The 19,369-nt window shown below is 36.7% G+C and overlaps 1 pseudogene; it reads right to left on the minus strand.

Moving 5' to 3' along the window:
- Positions 1-18,239: 18,239 nt before the first annotated feature.
- Positions 18,240-19,013, minus strand: LOC107130336 (large ribosomal subunit protein uL6-like; annotated as a pseudogene).
- Positions 19,014-19,369: the final 356 nt, after the last annotated feature.

Below are 19,369 nucleotides of genomic sequence, written 5' to 3' on the forward strand. Positions count from 1 at the left end.
TGCCCAGTGATCTGCTTTCTATGTAGGAAGAGAGGGATGCAACTTCATGGCAGCTTATAGGAAAGAGGAAAAATTGAATATCTAGAATTATAACTATCAATCTTGATTCTTTTGCTTATAAGCCATTAGACATTAGATGAGGTCCTTAACCTTTATAATTTTGTTTCTTTATCTATAAAATAGTGGTATTATAATATGAGTGGTCTTCAAAAAGATCATGGGAATGTGTATTATGAATGGATTTCAAAAATTTTTTGCACTCAGATAAACTCATGCTAGCATCCTATAACACGTCTGAACAGAATCTAGTTTGAAACACTAGGCAGAAGTATTTCAGAAGGATAAGGCATCAGTTTGAAAAGAGTCCCTCTAAGTGTAATGTGAATTCTGCTAAATATTTTTATTTATTTATTTTTTAAGATAGGTTCTTGCTCTGTCATCCAGGCTGGAGTGCAACGGTGTAACCATGGCTCACTGCAGCCTCAAACTCCCAGGCTTAAGTAATCCTCCCACCTCGGTCTCCTGAGTAGCTGGGGCTACAGATGCATGCTACCACGCCTGGCTAATTTTTTTGATTTTTTTTTTTTTAGAGAAGAGGTCTCACTCTTTTGCCCAGGCTGGTCTCAAACTCCTGAGTTCCAGTGACCCTCCTGCCTCGGCCTCCCAAAGTGCTGGAATTACAGGCATGAGCTACCACAGCTGGCCAAATTCTGCTAAAATTGAAACAAGAATGAATATCAAATTTATGGTCAAGCTTGGGTGGAACAGTGGCAAAATCATTGATGCTATATGAAAAGTTTATGTGGACAATGCCCTAAAGGAATCAGAAGTTTACAATGGATGATTTGTAAGATGTCCACCGCGGCATACCATCCGTATCAATTTTTGAGGAAAAAATTTATCTTGTTCATGTCCTAATTGAGGAGGACCAATGACCAATGATTAACAACATTAACAATAGTCAACACCATAGACGTCTCTATTGGTTCAGGTTACACAATCCTGCCTGAAAAATTAAAGTTGGGCAAACTTTTCACTCAGTGGTTGCCAAAACTGTTGTGCCCAGATCAACTGCAGACAAGAGCAGAGCTTTCAATTGACATTTTAAAAAAGTCGGGTTAAGATTCTGATGCCTCTCTTCAAAGAATTGTTATAGGAGATGAAACATGGCTTTACTAGCATAATTCTGAAGACAAAGCACAATCAAAGCAATACCAAGAGGTGGAAGTGGTCCAATTAAAGCAAAAGCAGAGGATCTATGAGGAAAGGTCATGGCAACAGTTTGTTTAGGATGCTCAAAGCACTTTGCTTGCTGAATTTCTGTAGGACCAAAGAATGATAACATCTGCTTGTTATGAGATTGTTTTGAGAAAGTTAGCCAAATCTTTAGCAGAAGAATGCCCGGAAAAACTTCACCAGAGACTTCTTCATTATGACAATAGTCATGTTAATTCTTCTCATCAAACAAGGGCAATTTTGCAAGAGTTTTGATGGGAAGTCATTAGGCATGCACCTTGCAATCCTGATTTGACTGCTTCTGACTTCTTTTCATTTCCTAATCTTACAAAATCTGTGGAAAACATCCACGTTTTTTCAGTTAATAATGTAAAGGAGACCGCATTGGTCAAATTCCCAGTACCCTCAGTTCTTTAGAGATGGACTAAATGGCTGGTATGATCATTTATGAAAGTGTCTTGAACTTGATGGGGCTTATGTTGAGAAAGTTTATATTTATATCTTTCAATTCAATTTTTCTTGAAGTGTTTGAAGTTCCCTTGTATTATCTGAAAGATTAAATAAGTGAATATATTGCTGGCAGATAATGGACACTTGATGATTGGTAATGAAAATGACAATCATATTGACCTATCCTGGTACTCAAAAAAAAAACAACCATCGTTTGAATTCCAAAAACACATCTACCATGGAACATATTTTCTTCCCTACTCACAAAGAAAATGGTTAAAAAGTAGATCTTAGGTTTTTATTCTCTTCTGCCTGATTTACATTTTAGTGATTGCCTCATTACTGGTTTTACACTAAATTTAGAGGTGTGACTAAATAATTCTGTTTTGCAGCATAAATTAAAAAATAATATACTTAGAATTGTACTTCTCCTTATTTTTCTCTTACTTCTCCTTATCAACATAAAACATCATTTACTGAACATCACGCACAGTGCATGGCATACCATTCCTTGCTCTTTCTTAATTTTATTGGCTTTTTCTGAAATGTCTTCTATTTGAGAAAGGAAATAAAATCATTGAAATGTATGACATTTATTTTCTTTAAATAAATAGGGATTTATATAACTCAAAAAAGAGATAGTATAAATATGTATTTTAGTATCGTTTTTTCACAAACATTGGTGACAGTAGTTTCCTAAATAGTAACCATATATTCCAAATAATGAGACAAAACTGTTAGATGTTGGAAGAAAGAGGCAACTATTGTTTGTTTTCTAGTTTTTTTGGGTACTCATCAAAATATGCTTTTTTTCTCCTTAGTGTATCATCTTGCTTTTCTCCTAAAAGAGAGAATTCTACCAACTTCCTTAAGAAGTAAAAGCAACAATATAAAAGTATTATGGCGTGCTTCAAAGTTTGACTGAAGAGGTAACTAAAGTAGTTTCTAATAAAATACTGCGGTATCAGAAAATGGAGTTTCCTTCTTGTTTGATCAAAAGGATGTTTGGGAGATAATATTTAGCTGAAGATATGGAGAACGCTAAATGGAAGCTTTATCCTTTAACACAAAATGTGTAAACAACCCATAACATATTGCTTAATTGTTCTGATTATGTAGTCAAAACCAAAAATTTCACTTAACCTGGCACTGGGTAATCTATGGTCATGTACAACTTGCTCAAGTAGACTAACCATGGCGGACTTTTCATTTGAGTTTCTTTGGCCTATGTTCTCTAAAATCGTGCACCCAAAGGAGAACTATGTCTCAAGGAGATTTTGGCTCTAAAATTGGCTGCCAGTATAACTGTGGGAAAATTATCTAGGAAGCAGATCAATTCTCCTGATGATCTGTTAACCAAATAACCAGTTCTGATAGTTTCTAACAACAATGTTAGTCAGCTTAGCAAGAATATGAATTATACTAAGTCTAATATGGTAGCTGAGAAAAATGGTCAAGAATTAAAAAAATCATTATAAGTTCAATTAAAAATGCTATTTTCCAGCCAACATTTTGACTCTTATACATGTTAGAATTGTTTCAGTTCCTTCTTTTGGATGTGAATTTGGATGCTTTTGAATGTCATTTTATATTTTTTCAAACTTCACGCACTTTTAATATTCCGTTGCCAATATCTCAAATGGCATATCAAGTTTCAGTTTGTATCTGTAACAATTTAAAATTTAAATTTAATTCAAAAGCATGTGAAATAATCACAATTTTAAATTAAATTAAATTTTAATTTTAAATTAAATTGAGCTTCCATTTTAAGTGGAATTAAATATTTTAATTTAAGTTCGATTTTCAGTTATTTTAATTAAGGAAAGATTGAATTACATTAACTATTTAAATTAAATTAAGAATTTAAAATTAAATCCAAAAGTATCTTAAATAAAAATAAATTGGAGAAAAATCTCATCAGATGGGAAATGCAGAAATTCTATTTGCTAATAAGAAACAATTGGGATAGTCATAAGTTAATTGACATACTGGACATAAAAGGGTTAAAAATTTCAAAGTATGTAAAGAAAGTGGAGCTGTTCAGAATATTTTATTACAGTAGATTATATTAGTACTTCTAATATTCCTTGACTATAAATTAATAAATGCAAAGAATTTTAAAAATTGACTGAAAAATTCCTAAAACGGCTAAAATCTGACAAAACAGAAATAATGTTAAAGTGGATCTAGATATCAATAGAAACTGAGAAATTCCCATAACAAATGTTGACATTTCTGTTTTGCTAGATCGTTTATCATGAGACACCAAAATTCAACCATCCCTTTAAGTTCTTAAAACATTCCTGTTTGATTTTTAGTTTTCTCATCACTTAAAGGTATAAAAAGCATTTTCATCAAACCAGTGAACTTAGTAAATAAAGCAAATTAGATGTTTAGAAAGTTGGGTTTTGTGGAGTTAATTTTCAGGAAAACATGCTGCCAGTTGCTAACATCTCTAGCCATTGGTTTCTGTATCTGTAAAATGAGAATGATGATAATGTTGCCATCTTCTTTCATATTAGACATCTCGCTTAATCCTGACCACCAGCCAGTGAGAAAGGTATAAATGAGGAAATAGATACTCAGAAAAGTGATTTATGAAAAAAGAGGCACAGGTAGCAAATGATGGAGCTGAGCTTCAAACCCAAATGGTATCACTCCAGAGATCAAGTCTTTAGGTGTTGGGCTAAGGTCAAGCCATATTTTTTTTTTTTTTTTTTTTTTTTTTTTTTTTTTTGAGACAGAGTCTTGCTCTGTCGCCCAGGCTGGAGTGCAGTGGTGCAATCTCGGCTCACTGCAAGCTCTGCCTCCCGGGTTCACGCCATTCTCCTGCCTCTGCCTCCCAAGTAGCTGTGACTACAGGCGTGTGCCACCACGCCTGGCTAATTTTTTGCCCATTTTTAGTAGAGACGGGGTTTCACCATGTTAGCCAGGATGATTTCGATCTCCCACCCTCGTGATTCGCCTGCCTCAGCCTCCCAAAGTGTTGGGATTACAGGCGTGAGCCACTGTGCCTGGCCTCTAGGTCAGTCCATGAGTTTTGTATTGAATTCCTAATGATACCAATAAGCTAACTCTTTTTTTAGTTGGATATATATATGTATATGTGCATATATGTAAATGTGCATATATATACACATATAAAATAGTACTGTTATATTTTCTGGTCATTTTTTTTTTCTCTCGAAACTAAAAATGTCAAATGCAAGCCCTCTCAAGAGGCTAATATGGTACATGAACACAGACATTTCCTCTGGTGTGTTTGTGGACCCTGTGAAGATGAGGGAGAGGGAATGGTGGGATGGACGATGCAAGCAAATCGTTAATTACAAGGGAAAATGAAACTCCTACCAGTGGACAACTACCCAAAAGCATGTATGTCTTGAACAAAGTAAGATTGGCATGGATTATTCTGAAATCAAGAGCACTTCTGGACCATGAGTCCTCATGGCTTCTCATTAGCTTCTGTGGAGTTACATAAACTAGATTTGTCAAAGATGTGTGATGAGCTAGGGCCACTGACATCTCTTTTCTCTCTGTTTGTGGGGAGTTTTCCTTTGCCATCTGCAATTTACTGCTACATATGTGGTGAACTTACCACGTTCTGAAAATTAACAGAGAACACCTGGCTATTTTTTTCTAGGCTGAAAATCTGATGTAAAATGTTAGCTTGCCCAGTGAAAAAACTCTTTCATCCATCTATCCCTTAAAAATATAATGTATTAGTAGTATGTTTCAGATACTGATAGGCTTCAGGGCTACAAAGATGAAAATGATGTAGTCTCTGCCTTTTGGGATTAATAGTTAAATAGGAAAATCAGACAAACAGAAAATTATAGTATAATCTGATAAGTACAATGTAAAAGATACAAGGTAATAATAATATCTAACATTTATTGAGTGCTTACTTTGGGTTAGACTGTCCTAGCATTTTGTGGTGCTACGTGGTAGTTACTCTTATTATACTGAATTAAGATGAAAAAACCAAGACATACGGATTTTAAATTACTTGTCAACACAGATAGCAAAGAGATGGATTTACATTTGAATCCAGATAATCTATTACCAAAATCAGGGTCCAAGAGACACTTTACAGTATTACCTCTTGTATGGGAGTATAAAGAAAGGCCCTAATAGAAAACACATTATCATTATGTTCAAGTTAAAACGAAGGTTGGAGACTTGAAATAAATTTCTGCCTTTGGGAAAAGAAATACAAAATTAAAGAAGCATGCCTCAATTCAGACAGTAATGTATAGGGCTTATGAGTCAGACTGGTCAAATGAATCTGGTTCAGCCACTTACTACTAGCTGTGCAACCAAGACAAGTTATTTAACCCCTCTAAGCCTTAGTTTGCTCATCTGTAAAGTCAGACAATATATAGTATATAGTATATGATTATATATATATACTACATATACTATATGCAAGATTATGTGAGATCATATTTGCAAAGTACTTAGAGGACTCGAGATTAGAGGGAGTGACCAATAAATATTAATTTTTACTAAATGCAACGAATGAATTTACAAATTATTTCTTTATATCACAGAAACTAGTACTGTATCCATTCTGTCTGATTTTTGAGGGCAAGTAAAGTATGTCAGCGTTGATGTAACTTATAAGGTGGCTAGTGGAGCAAAACGTCAAAGAAAAAATACTGCAACCTAAGAAGGAAAATGATTCTAAGATATATTCTAAGCTAAATATTAATAAGCTAAACTTCACACTTAATGAAACTTTATACGTTTGTGTTGGCAAACATTACTTAAAAGACAGGGGCTCAGCCAATTATTTCCAAAATGTCAGAATAAGTTCGGAGAACCCCAAGAATGATAAACACAAAAGATCTGAATCATACATATCATAGTCAAACTGTTGAAGGCCAAAAACAAAAAGAGAATCTTGAAAGCAGCAAGAGAAAAATGACTCAACATATAGAAGTGAACAATAACATGAAAAATGCCTTATAGCTCATCAGAAACAACAGAGTCCAGAAAGCAATGGCATAACATACTCAAAGTGCTAAAAGAAAAAGATCTGTCAATCATGGTTTGTATAATCAACAAAATCATCCATCAAAAGTGAAGCCAAAATTAAGACATTCTTCCATAAACAAGGACTGAGCCAATTCCTTGCTAGGCACTTTACATACACCATCTGATTTAATCTTGACCACAAGCTTGTAAATTTTCTTTTCTTATTTCTCTTTTACAATGGGGGGAACTGTGAAACCAAAGAGAAGCTGAGTAAATTGCTTGAGGTCATAGAGCTAGTAAATGGAATTTGAAGCCATATCAGTCTGCTGATTCTGCCTTCCCATGAAGTTTCATTCTGTTAGATTCTATGCCTCCAAGCAACTTTTCTTTCAATGAGTCTACCTAATGCTGATAGATGGATCCTCCTAAATATTACATTCTTGATGTTACTTTACTAAGAATCCTTGAATGGCTTTCTCTTATTTGTAGCACGAAGGCCAAATTCTTCACTCTGATTTATAATGACTTTTAAATTTCAGCACTGAAGTGTCATTTAAACATGATTTCTTAATATTTCTCAAGTTGACTGGGTTATCTCATATCTGCCAACCTCTTCTCCATCAGTTGAAATCCTCCCTGTCATGGGTTGTCACTGACTGGGGCTGGCATTGTCAGTGGCAAAAGAATTTACCAAGACAGTAATGAGTTAAAGAAAGCAGGTATATTAGAGAGAAAGTATGTTGCAAGGAAGCAATGGGCACCACAGCAGAGAGGGGGTTGTTTGAGAAGAGTCAGGGTCTGGAGGGAAGTTTTATAGGGTCATGCTCTAGGGGCTATATGTGGTTAGGGTCATGCTGCTTTGCTAAAAATACATTGGGGTGATTCTTAACTGGCAGGTCTTTCCACCCCAGGCATCCTGTGTCAGGGTGTTTGTGCAAGAAAATGATGGTTAGTCAGCATTTTTGCTAGAGCTGGTTTTCCTCTCCCCCTTTCCTTCTTTCTTCTATCTCGACAGCTAGACTCTATCCTTGTTGCTTATCAGGAGTCCACACTCCCCATTAAAAAAGTGTCTATTTTGTGTGTGTGTGTGTGTGGAGTTGGGGCTCATATCTTTTTATTCTCTGATATTTCCACTCTTCCTTTTTACATATTGTCATTCCTCTATTAGAGCCTATATGTTGTCTTATATTGTGAATTATTGTATCTATCTATCTATCTATCTATCTATCTATCTATCTGTCTCTATTTATCCATCCATCATCTATCTATTTATCTCTCTATGTCTATCTTCTACCTATCTATCATCTGTCTATCTATATATTTATCTATCCATAGAGTGAGAAGTAAAAATGAAATTCTGATCTCTCCAACCAACCGAACTGATCCCCTCTTGGCCAAGGGGACCCTAGGGAAACCTTGAAAACGGAGTTCTTAGCCATGAAGTGATAAGAGGGCAGATTCACCTCATTATACACCCTTCTTTGTTAACTGCCGTTAGACTTTTTTCCTTGAGGGTTAGACAGAAACCAGCCCTTTTGAAAGATTCACTCTACTGCTGATTTCAACCAACCCCTGACACTGCTCCTCCATTTTTGCAGTTTTAATACAACAGCTGAATGGCATTCGTTGCTGTTAAGAGACCAGGGACCACGGAGTGATTCTGGCCAGTCTATAGAGGGTGTACAATGAGGACTTTTGTGTCCTCTGCTTTATCTTTTGACCTCAGAGGGCTGAAAACTCCACCCTCAGATCATGCTGATGCCATCACTTTTTGTACATGTGACTCATGAAGGGATGTAAAGCTCCATTGCACATGTGCATCTTTCTCCATTCATAAATATTAATGACTCCTTCTATAGCTTATTAAATATGTATACTTGACCACTCCACTCAGCATAAATTTTGGGTCCCTTTAAGTCTCCCTCAAAGTTCCTGTATTTGGTTGGTAACTGGATGCTACACTTTCCAGCCTGTCAGAAGGGCCACCTGCAGGCTGCAACCATTTAGGAGAAATAAAGCTCTTCTTTCCAAATTTATGAACCTTATTATTCTTCAGTTGACAATAGATATAGACAATAGATATAGATACATATATATGTACACAAAAATTCATTTGTGTGTGTGTATATATGAATAAAAGTGGCATATTTAAATATTAAATAATGGGATAAGTGGGACATATATATATATATATACAAATAGAGAGAGAGAGAGTTTGCTTCTAGTTCATTTATGCTATTACATATATTTAACTGTATTGCATGTATATGAACTGGCATAACTGGATTGGAAACAAGTCATGTTTTATTTTCCTTTACATCTTCAGCAAGACTTAGCAGGGTGCTTTCTATATTATAACAGCCTATTAAATATTTATTGAATGATGCCTTATGGTTCCTAGTTAAAAAGTGAAATGCTAAAATCAAATAGTAAGAAAAAATCACTATATCCTGGTATTTAAATTGGTCCCACTTGGTTGGGAAATTATGTCAGTCTGGAATCTTGTTAAAATGAAATCTGAGAGAAACAGAAACTTCCTCTCTTTTCTTACTCCAGTCTCATGAGGCCAACACAGTACTTCAAAACCAAACACTTATGAATTTCTTCTCAACCATCGTTGCTGCAGCCCCAGGGAAAATCAAGACAGATGTGAGTGGTCATGGAAGCTCACAGATCATAAATTTGGTAAGCTAAGATGGTAACCAACTGATGGGGCAGGTATGGAAGGTTCTTTCAAATTTAGAGTATAAAATACTGTGTAATTCTCATGCTTATCATGAAGAGTGAGCTGATCCAATTAACTGATCCAATGATAGACTCTATCTTAGACAATTTGGAAGAGTACGGGAGACAGTAAGTTTACTATTCATAAAAAAGTAATTAATTTCATAGTGGAAGCCAAGGAATTAAAAAATTGCTGTTTGGGAGAGTTTTGTCTGTGGGTCTGCCTGCTTCTCAAAATGTGATCTATCTTTAAAGACACAACTGGATCATTTCTTAGTACAAATCTCTGTTTCTCTTTTTCCTTAAGCCTCTCCTTTGATCTCTTTCTCATCTCTTTTTCTCTGAAAAAAAAAAAAAAATCAAATCATTTTGGGAATATCCTTTATCTCAATATATACCAGTTTCATTTATCCCATTAAATATTAATTATGCTACTTTTATTCATCTAAGTCATTCTTTTAACTCTATACTCATTTAATTTACCAGTGGTAAAACACGGTGAGTATTGGTAATAAATATTGGTTCTGTGCCCAGTCCCTGATTGGATTTCTTGTCCTCTCAGGGAAAGAGAGGGAACTGGTTAGAAAAGGGAGGGTGAGATCAGGTGAAGAAATGGCAGGGAATGCAGGCTCTTTTCTTGGTTCCAGATGAATTTTAGGATTGTCTTTTCTAGTTCTATGAAGAATGATGGTGGTATTTTGATTGGAATTGCATTGAATTTACAGATTGCTTTTGGCAGCATGGTCATTTTCACATTGCCGAACTTCAAACTATACTCTAAGTCCATAGTCACCAAAACAGCATGATACTGCAATAAAAATAGGCACATACACCAATGGAACAGAATACAGAACCCAGAAATAAAGTCAAATACTGACAGCCAACTGATCTTTGACAAGACAAACAAAAACATAAAGTGGGGAAAGGACACCCGACTCAACAAATTGTGCTGGGATAATTGCCTAGCCACATGTAGAAGAATGAAACTGGATCCTCATCTCTCACCTTATATGAAAATCTACTCAAGATGGATCAAGAACTTAAATCTAAGACCTGAAACCATAAACATTCTGGAAGATAACATGAGAAAACCCTTCTAGACATTGCCTCAGGCAAAGATTTCATGACCAAGAATCCAAAAGCAAATGCAACAAAACAATGATAGATAGGACTTAATTAAACTAAAGTTTCTACACAGCAAAAGAAACAATCAGCAGAGTGAACAAAAAATCCACAGAGTGGGAGAAAATCTTCACAGTCTATACATCTGACAAAGGACTGATATCCAGAAGCTACAGGGAACTCAAACAAATTAGCAAGACAAAACCAAACAAACCCATCAAAAAATGGTCTAAGGACATGAACTGACAATTCTCAAAAGAAGATATATGAATGGCCAACAAACATATAATGAAATGCTCAACATTACTAATGGTCAGGGAAATGCAAATCAAAACCACAATGCAATACCACCTTACTCTTGTAAGAATGGCCATAATCAAAAAATTAAAAAAAATAGATGTTGGTGGGGGTACAGTAAAAAGGGAACATTTTTACACTGCTGGTGGGAATGTAAACTAGTACAACCACAATGGAAAACTGTGTGGAGATTTCTTAAAGAACTAGAAGTAGAACTACCATTTGATCCAGCAATTCCACTACTGGGTATCCACCCAGAGGAAAAGAAGTCATTATACAAAAAAGATACTTGTACATGCATGTTTATAGCAGCACAATTTCCAATTGCAAAAGTATGGAACCAGCCCAAATAGCCATCAATCAATGAGTGGATAAAGAAATTGTGGTATATATATATACCATGGAATTCTATTCAGCCATAAAAAGGAACAAAATAATGACATTTACAGCAACGGATGGAAATGAATACCATTATTCTAAGTGAAGTGACTCAAAAATGGAGAACCAAACATCATATGTTCTCACTCATAAGTGGGAGCTAAGCTATGAGAATGCAAAGGCGTAAGAATGATATAATGGACTTTGGGGACTTGGGTGAAAGGGTGGGGGGATATGAGGGATAAAAGACTATCCTTTGGGTACAGTGTATACTGCTTGGGTGATGGGTGCATCAAAATCTCACAAATCACCACTAAAGAACTTACTCATGTAACCAAACACCATTTGTTCTGCAAAAACCTATGGAAAAAAAAAGAAACAGTAGAGAAAGTTTTTCTTGGGAAGTGTAGAGCCAGAGAATGGGTCCTCATATTTCCAAAGTTCTTTATTCCTACCCAGATAAGGAGGGGAAAAGGTGCAAAGATATGTCTATAATTGTATTTCCCATCCTGGAAATCTCAGCCAGCCAGAAGACCTGGAATCAATATTTAAGCCAGAGAAGATGACAATGAAGTGGGACCAAATCACAGCCATGGGACTAGATGAATTTAGATTGCATACCCAACAGCCTTGAGCTGGCAAACTGCATGGCCTTTTCCTTAATCTTGCAATAATGCAATCAGGCATTTTATGGAAATCATAAAACGGAATCACATCCATCATTGGAAGAGTTTTTCTAACTCCTTCTAAATTCCAGGTTCTTTACTACGTGCTAGAGATGCCCGTTGGTGTACAAGATAGACATAGGCCATTCCTGCCATGCTTGAAGTTTAGTGGAAAGAGGAAGTGCTACTCTCCTCTTGAATTTTTTTCTGTATATCTAAAATTAAGGAGAACAAACATGTCTATTTATAATCAAAGTTTATATTATTGTTTGCAGTACTGTAATCATGTAGGCATAAAAGCTTAATATTTGGTTGGGGTAATCTAACAGTAACAACTGCAACAAAATGCATGTAGAACTCTGGGATTTACAAGGTACTTTGACTTGTACCACCTCTTTTAATCTCACTGAATTTCTTCTCTCACACTTGGAAGATAAGGAATAGCAATGTCTTTCTTGCACGGATGACATAGCTAGACAGGCAGGCAAAGGTTGTGCCTTCAATTGTGAGGATACGCATTTTATAGATGCTGAACCTGAGCCTCAGAGAAGAAATGTAAATTGTTTGTAGTGGAATATAAAGCTGAAAGAAAAAGTGGGACTTAAAGTATAGTCTTTGGACTCTGAAGTCTATGATTTTTTCATTATATGTCAGCTGTTGCTCAATTGACCCATCAATCAAATGGGAGCCAGGAGTATCCCCTCAGAATTTCTCTAGACTTAATGTTCCAGAAAAGCTGATCATACTTTACTCCTTTTGGCAGCCCATATAATAATAGTGCAACCAAACAGGAAAAGAATAAAGAGGAGAGACAGAGAACATTAAGGTAGTAATAAAATTCATCCACAAGCTGACCACCCAGAAATAATCAATTTTGTGCATATCCTTTTTGTCATTATTTTAGAATTCATTATATTTCCTGGCTGATATTATTTCCTTAAGTCTTAATCATGGGAAACTATTTTTGTCTTTGTTCCACAGAACATTTAGAACAGAAAGTGACCTCTGAGACTATTTAGTCAAACTTCCTTAATATTCACATGAGGAAGTCACAACTAGAAAAATGTATCTATAGACCAAAGCAAAGTACTAATAAGAAAAACAATTAGGAATTTAATGAATTATTTTCTATAAGTAATTGCTTACAAAATGAATGCTCTATGGCTTGACTATAAGATAATAACTAAGATTTTGCCTGAATGTAAATTTAGATGAGATTTTGATGTTTTGGGCCCAAAAGAAACTTTTCGGGGCTTAATATGTGGTAGGCTTACAGGTGCGTGAATAAATGAATAAAGCATGTATGATTTACCTGTATACTTTGAAAATAATAAATACAATTTATTAATCTAAGACCGTTATGTTCATATTTAGTCATATTAGCATCGTCATCATCAAGGAAACTTTATTGAATGCATCTCATGTGTGATTGTTATAGGAATGGAAAAGAGAGGATGTGGTGTCGAAATATTGGGTAGTTGAAGTTAAAAAGATTTGTGTAATGACTGAGGTTTGAGCACTTGTGTGTATGTATATGTGTGTGTGTTCATTGGGCAAGAAGATGGGGGTGGGACTAATTCAGGGGAAGAAAGAGTTTAAAATGTTACCATTTGTGGATATGTTAGTGACATAAACTGATAAAGAAAATAGAAGCATAATGATTAATATTATGCAGTTCTGTTCCTATTGTTTGTTGATAACAATTTGTCCACATGTAGGAGTCCATTTACAGGTGATGGTGAGATAGTAAAAAAATGTTAATTGTTCTACTATGTAACAGCTCACATACTGGACTGGTCACCATTACTTGAATACCATGCACATAGAATCCTAGTATAATAATTGCAAACACTTACTGAAAACTCAGTATCTTCTGTCCTTGATTAGAAGCACTCTGCATATATTAAATTATTTAATGCTCACCACAGCCCTATGTGTTGAGTGCTTTGATTATCAACCCCATTTCACAGATAAGAAAAATGGAACACAGAGAGATTAAAGAAATTTCTCAAGGTCCTTGTGTATCATGTGAAGGATATAGGTTTTGAACTCAGGCAGCCTGGTTCCAGAGTCTGTAATCTTTAACACATTGTTGTATTACCTACCAGAAGCTTTGCAATGGAAGGAAATTTGAGTTCATTACATCTGAGAAACCCAAGGCTCAGAGGCTAGTTACTTGCTCGGGGTCACATAGTTATTTTGTGACAGATCTTAAACTATGACAGTTTGTGCTCTTGTGTGCAAGGCTGAATTAATTGGAGAGAGGGTATGCTGACATTAGCCTGCAGGTACCAAACACTTTTATCATCACTATCATTCATAGTCTTGAAAAGATGGGAAATGGGGTGGTCTACAGAAGTTTTCAAGCTTTCTTTTCTTATATGAAGCACATATGTAATTCTGTGTATGGAAACATCATTTTGGCTTGCTCTGGATAAAATGTCAGTTTCCTTGGAGAAATATGTAGCATCAGTTTATTGGCTACTCAGGCCTCTTGTATAGGGAAAGACAACTTCCTCCAAAACGAATTGGTGGCTCCATGTCAGGGGAATTAACAAAAGATGCAGGAGATTGAACCAATCATCTATTTCCTTCTTCTCCTCCCAGGTAATGCCCTCCAACTCCTGTCACTCCAGAGGGAAATCTGTCCAGAATCTTCCTAGGAAAGAGATTCTTCCCCTTTCTTTTTCATTGCTGACAAAATAGTAAGGAAGATGAGAAGGTCATACCTGGTACCATTTCATTCTCCTAACTAGAAAAGCTCCTCTGGTAAATGTCTGGAGGCTAAATGGAACATGCACATCAAAGAGAATTTGGCTAATCTGAAACATCATATTTCATGAGGAGTTCAACAGGGCGATTTATCACAATTGACCCCATTAGAGAAGGACCAACCATCCTTAGTAGACCCAGGGTTGCAAAATGCCACCACATTTGGCCATAAAATTTATCATGTCAGGAGATCTATAGTCAACACTACGCACTGTGAAATATGGCAGTACTGCTGGGATATTTATCTTGGTTGGACCTGACAGATTAGCCCTGCATTTCCACTTAGTCCGCATTCCTACCCCAGTGCAATCTATTATGGCCCATCATGGCAATCTGCTTGGAAACATGACTTGCAGCATCAATAAGCTGGATGCGTACAGGAAGAGCCCACATAAATGCACATATTTGTGGAATGCTCCTCTTAAAATGCTGAAAAATTATTCAGTGACTTTCTTCTTTTCTGATAATTATTTTAAGAAAAGTAATTATTTTAAGAAAAGTAACACATTAAAAGGGGATTTGGACTCTTGACAGATTAATGCCGTTGGAGACATGTTTAACTTTTGTTTTCTTTTTTTCATTTCACAGAAAAGATGCAAAAGTGACAGACATGGTAAAATTCCTCTTTCACTCCTGAGTCCCTCCTTTGGCAGAATTGAGAAGGAGGCAAAACTGATTATCAATGCTTCTGTCTTACAGCTTTCTACTCATGCTGCTGGGGTGCCCTGCCGTCCTTGTGTTTTTGGCATCTCTGCACTATCACCTTTTCCTAAGCTCTGCTCAATGGACACTTACTCTACTACATTGTAAGGGATGACTATAGCTTCATAATCCCCTATTTGTTTTTATTTTAATAAATACAGTAGATATATAATTATTTAAATAGAAGAATTTTGGAATTCCAGTCCTTCTTACCTTCTTCCTGGTAGTACTAGTGATCAGATAGGAGGTCTATCAATTTATCCCCAGAGCATGGCAGCCTGCATGCAAGGAATATTTCAGGGGAAACTACAGACTTGGGTGTTATGAATTTTGGGTTTGAGTCCTATCTTTATGATTTGTTCTGATTGATCTTGGGCAAGTTCTGAAACCTCTTAGAGTCTCAAATTTGTGAAACATTTGGATAAATAAAAGCAACTCTTTCTTGGGATTGATGTGAAGATTAAATAGAATTTTATATATCTCTGTGTAAATAGACACAGATATATATGTTTTCATAAATTGAAGAGCATACTATAAATACTTCTTTTGTAGAGGCAGCAGAGAAAGCTGGATTTGCAGTCAGAAGTTGTGTGTAAAACTCATTTTTCAATTGACTAGTTGGACTGTAGGATTCACATCCTTTAAATGACTCTCGCAATGACTATAGCACTAAGGAAAGAATACCATCTCCTCCAGCAGAAGATCCTGGTCAAAGATGATCACTCCTTGAGCATGTGTTTTTTTTTTTGTTGTTTGTTTTTTTTTGAGACGGAGTCTTGCTCTGTCGCCCAGGCTGGAGTGCGGTGGCCGGATCTCGGCTCACTGTAAGCTCTGCCTCCCGGGTTCATGCCATTCTCCTGCCTCAGCCTCCCGAGTAGCTGGGACTACAGGCGCCCGCCACCTCGCCCGGCTAGTTTTTTGTATTTTTTTTTAGTAGAGACGGGGTTTCACTGTGTTAGCCAGGATGGTCTCGATCTGACCTCGTGATCTGCCCGTCTCAGCCTCCCAAAGTGCTGGGATTACAGGCTTGAGCCACCGCGCCCGGCCGAGCATGTGGTTTTTATCTCCATCCATGACATTTATTTTATTCTGCCTTTTCTTCGAGATGTATACCTCTGTTTCTTCTTTGAGTGAAATCTTTTGAGTATAGAGATTTAGTTTCATTTATTTCTGTATTTCCCATAAGATGAACTATATGTAATTGAATAGTAGGTATTTAATAAACATTTGCAAACTGAATAATAGCAAGTTGGCTGTTGCGCATTTGAGGAATGTTATATATGTAAAAAAGCCAAAACAGACTATGCAATTCTCTTTGTTTTGATTCATATTTTCGGCCAGGCAGTAACATCTGGATTGAGACCCATTTTTATGAAAATTTATAGCTAAATAAAGCAGTGTTGGAACTGCAGCCTTGTAGGAAAATGGTTACTCTTTGAACATAGTTCAAAATTCTTGAACATAGTTGCATTTAGCACTGGCTCTGAAAGGGTTTTAACTTCTCTGTTCCTTTCCTTTCAGCCCATTTAATGTTAACATTGGCAAACAGAGAAGTTATGATGGGAAAGGAATTTAGTAAGCGTGCACATCAGCTCCTTTATTTCACAGAAGTAGAAACTGAGGCTCACAGCCTTTAAGTGATTGCCCAAACTTGTACTATCATTTTATGGTGATCCAGGAGTAGAACCTGAGTTCTACTTTGGTCCAGCATCTGTTCTCCAGGTCAACATTGCCTTCTTGCCTTCTTGGACAACTTCCCCTTCTTTGTGTCTTCCTTCCTTCCTTCCTTCCTTCCTTCCTTCCTTCCTTCCTTCCTTCCTTCCTTCCTTCCTTCCTTCCTTCTTGTTATTTATTTATTTTTTTTGAGATGGAGTGTTGCTCTGTCACCAGGCTGGAGTGCAGTGGCGTGATCTCCATTCACTGCAACCTCCACCTCCTGAGTTCAAGACATTCTCCTGCCTCAGCCTCCCGAGTAGCTGGGACTACAGGCACGTGCCACCATGCCCAGCTAAATTTTTTTTGGATTTTTAGTAGAGATGGGGTTTCACTGTGTTGGCCAGGATGGTCTTGATCTCTTGACCTCGTGATCCGCCCGCCTTGGCCTCCTGAAGTGCTGGGATTACAGGTGTGAACCACCACGCCTGGGGTAAACTGTGACACAATCTCTGTGAAGTAATCGAAATAAAGGTACATTTTCCTACACAAAACTTGGAGTGAGTCCTTGTTTCTCAAACTAGTGTTTATATGTACCCTGCAGAACTCCCTGAGGCCACCATTTAAATATCTTACATTTTCCTGGGAGTATGGTTTTTTTCCAAAAGATTTTTTTGGGGCTGAAAACTACTATTTTCATACTATAACAAATAGAAATTTAGAAGAATTACTAGGATAAAGCTAGAGAAATTTTGTAGTTGTAGGATCCTATACCCCTAGACATGCATAGATTCACACCCCATTTTGCTATAAGCAATATTTTGGTGGAAGAGTCTCAGAAGCACTGGGCTAGGTCATATCTTTGTTACATGGTTTGACCTTGCTAGGCAGAAAACATAAGCCAAAGCTAAAAATAGTCTATCTTTGCTATTTTTAACTCTTCTACAATCTGACCTTTTCCCCAGCCATTCTTCAGAAATGGCTCTGTAGGTGGCTGCTAAGGAGAGAGCCTTACTACTAAATCTAGTCCTTCTTTCTTTCCTTCCTTCCTTCCTTCCTTCCTTCCTTCCTTCCTTCCTTCCTTCCTTCCTTCCTTCCTTCCTTCCTTCCTTCCTTCCTTCCTCCCTTTCTCCTTTCCTCCATCCCTTGCTTCCATTTTTTTTCTATCAATAGAGGGCTTTTATTGCATGTTTAAAATATCACAAATAGGTCTTAGGAATCATCCAGCATCTTGTTTCATAGCTGGATAACTCTGACACTTTATTCATCAGATGGCAGAACTGTTCCTTTCTCAGAGACATAGATACCATCCAACAATTATCTGGTATCCTTGTTTTTGACTACTGTAACCTGCTAAATCAAAGAAGCTGAATTTGGTACAAGTTTACTGTCATTACCTTCAAAAATGAACTCTTCTTTCTGGGCTTGAGATACTGATGGAACAAGCCACACTTGGCCTCATCTGAACCCTGTGGATGCATTTTTCACTTAAGAAATTTCTGATGTGGGAGTTATACCTGATGTAAATGACGAGTTGATGGCTGCTGACGAGTTGATGGGTGCAGCACAGCAACATGGCACAAGTATACATATGTAACAAACCTGCACGTTATGCACATGTACCCTAGAACTTAAAGTATAATAATAATAAATAAATTAAAAAAAAAAAGAAATTTCTGATGTGAACAAGAGACCCATTCTTCTGAATGACGATGCTGAGAAGGAAGTGAGCATACATAGACTTCATCTTGTAGGATACACAGACTTCATCTTGTAATGGAAGCCTAGTGTAATGTTCTGGATCCCGTTCTGTACATGACTATTAATAGTGTGAACCAGAGCAAATTCTTGTCTATTTCTCCACTGTGTCAACTTGAAGCCTGTGTTTTCTTTCCAAGTAACGCAAGTTCTACATTAATACGAATGAAGTCTCTCTGCAGAGTTCCTCTGGGGCCCTTCGTAACTGTGAGTCCCTTCGGAGTGATATTGACATTTTCTGGAATGTTTAGTCTGATTCCTGAGAATGGTCTTCATTCTCATGTAGAAGCAGCAAGGACAGAATATCTTAACTCTTTTTTGACCTCTCTATGGTATTTGACACTGCCGACTTGCTCTTCTTCTTTGAAGACGTGCTTGCGTCTTTTGGCTCCAAAAGGCTTCATTCTCTTTCTTTGTGTCCAGATGCTGGAAGAAGACTTTTCATGCCTTTTCGTAGAGACAGGGTCTCACTCTGTCACCCAGGCTGGAGAGCAGTGGCGCAATCAGAGCTCACTGCAGCCTCCAACTCCCGGGCTCAAGCAATCCTCCTTACCTCCACCTCCTGAATAACTGGAACTACAGGTACACAATACTACATTTGGTTATTAATTTTTTTTCTTTTTTTGTAGAGA

This window comes from Macaca fascicularis, chromosome 7, assembly GCF_037993035.2.
Source record: "Macaca fascicularis isolate 582-1 chromosome 7, T2T-MFA8v1.1".
Taxonomy (NCBI): Eukaryota; Metazoa; Chordata; class Mammalia; order Primates; family Cercopithecidae; genus Macaca; species Macaca fascicularis.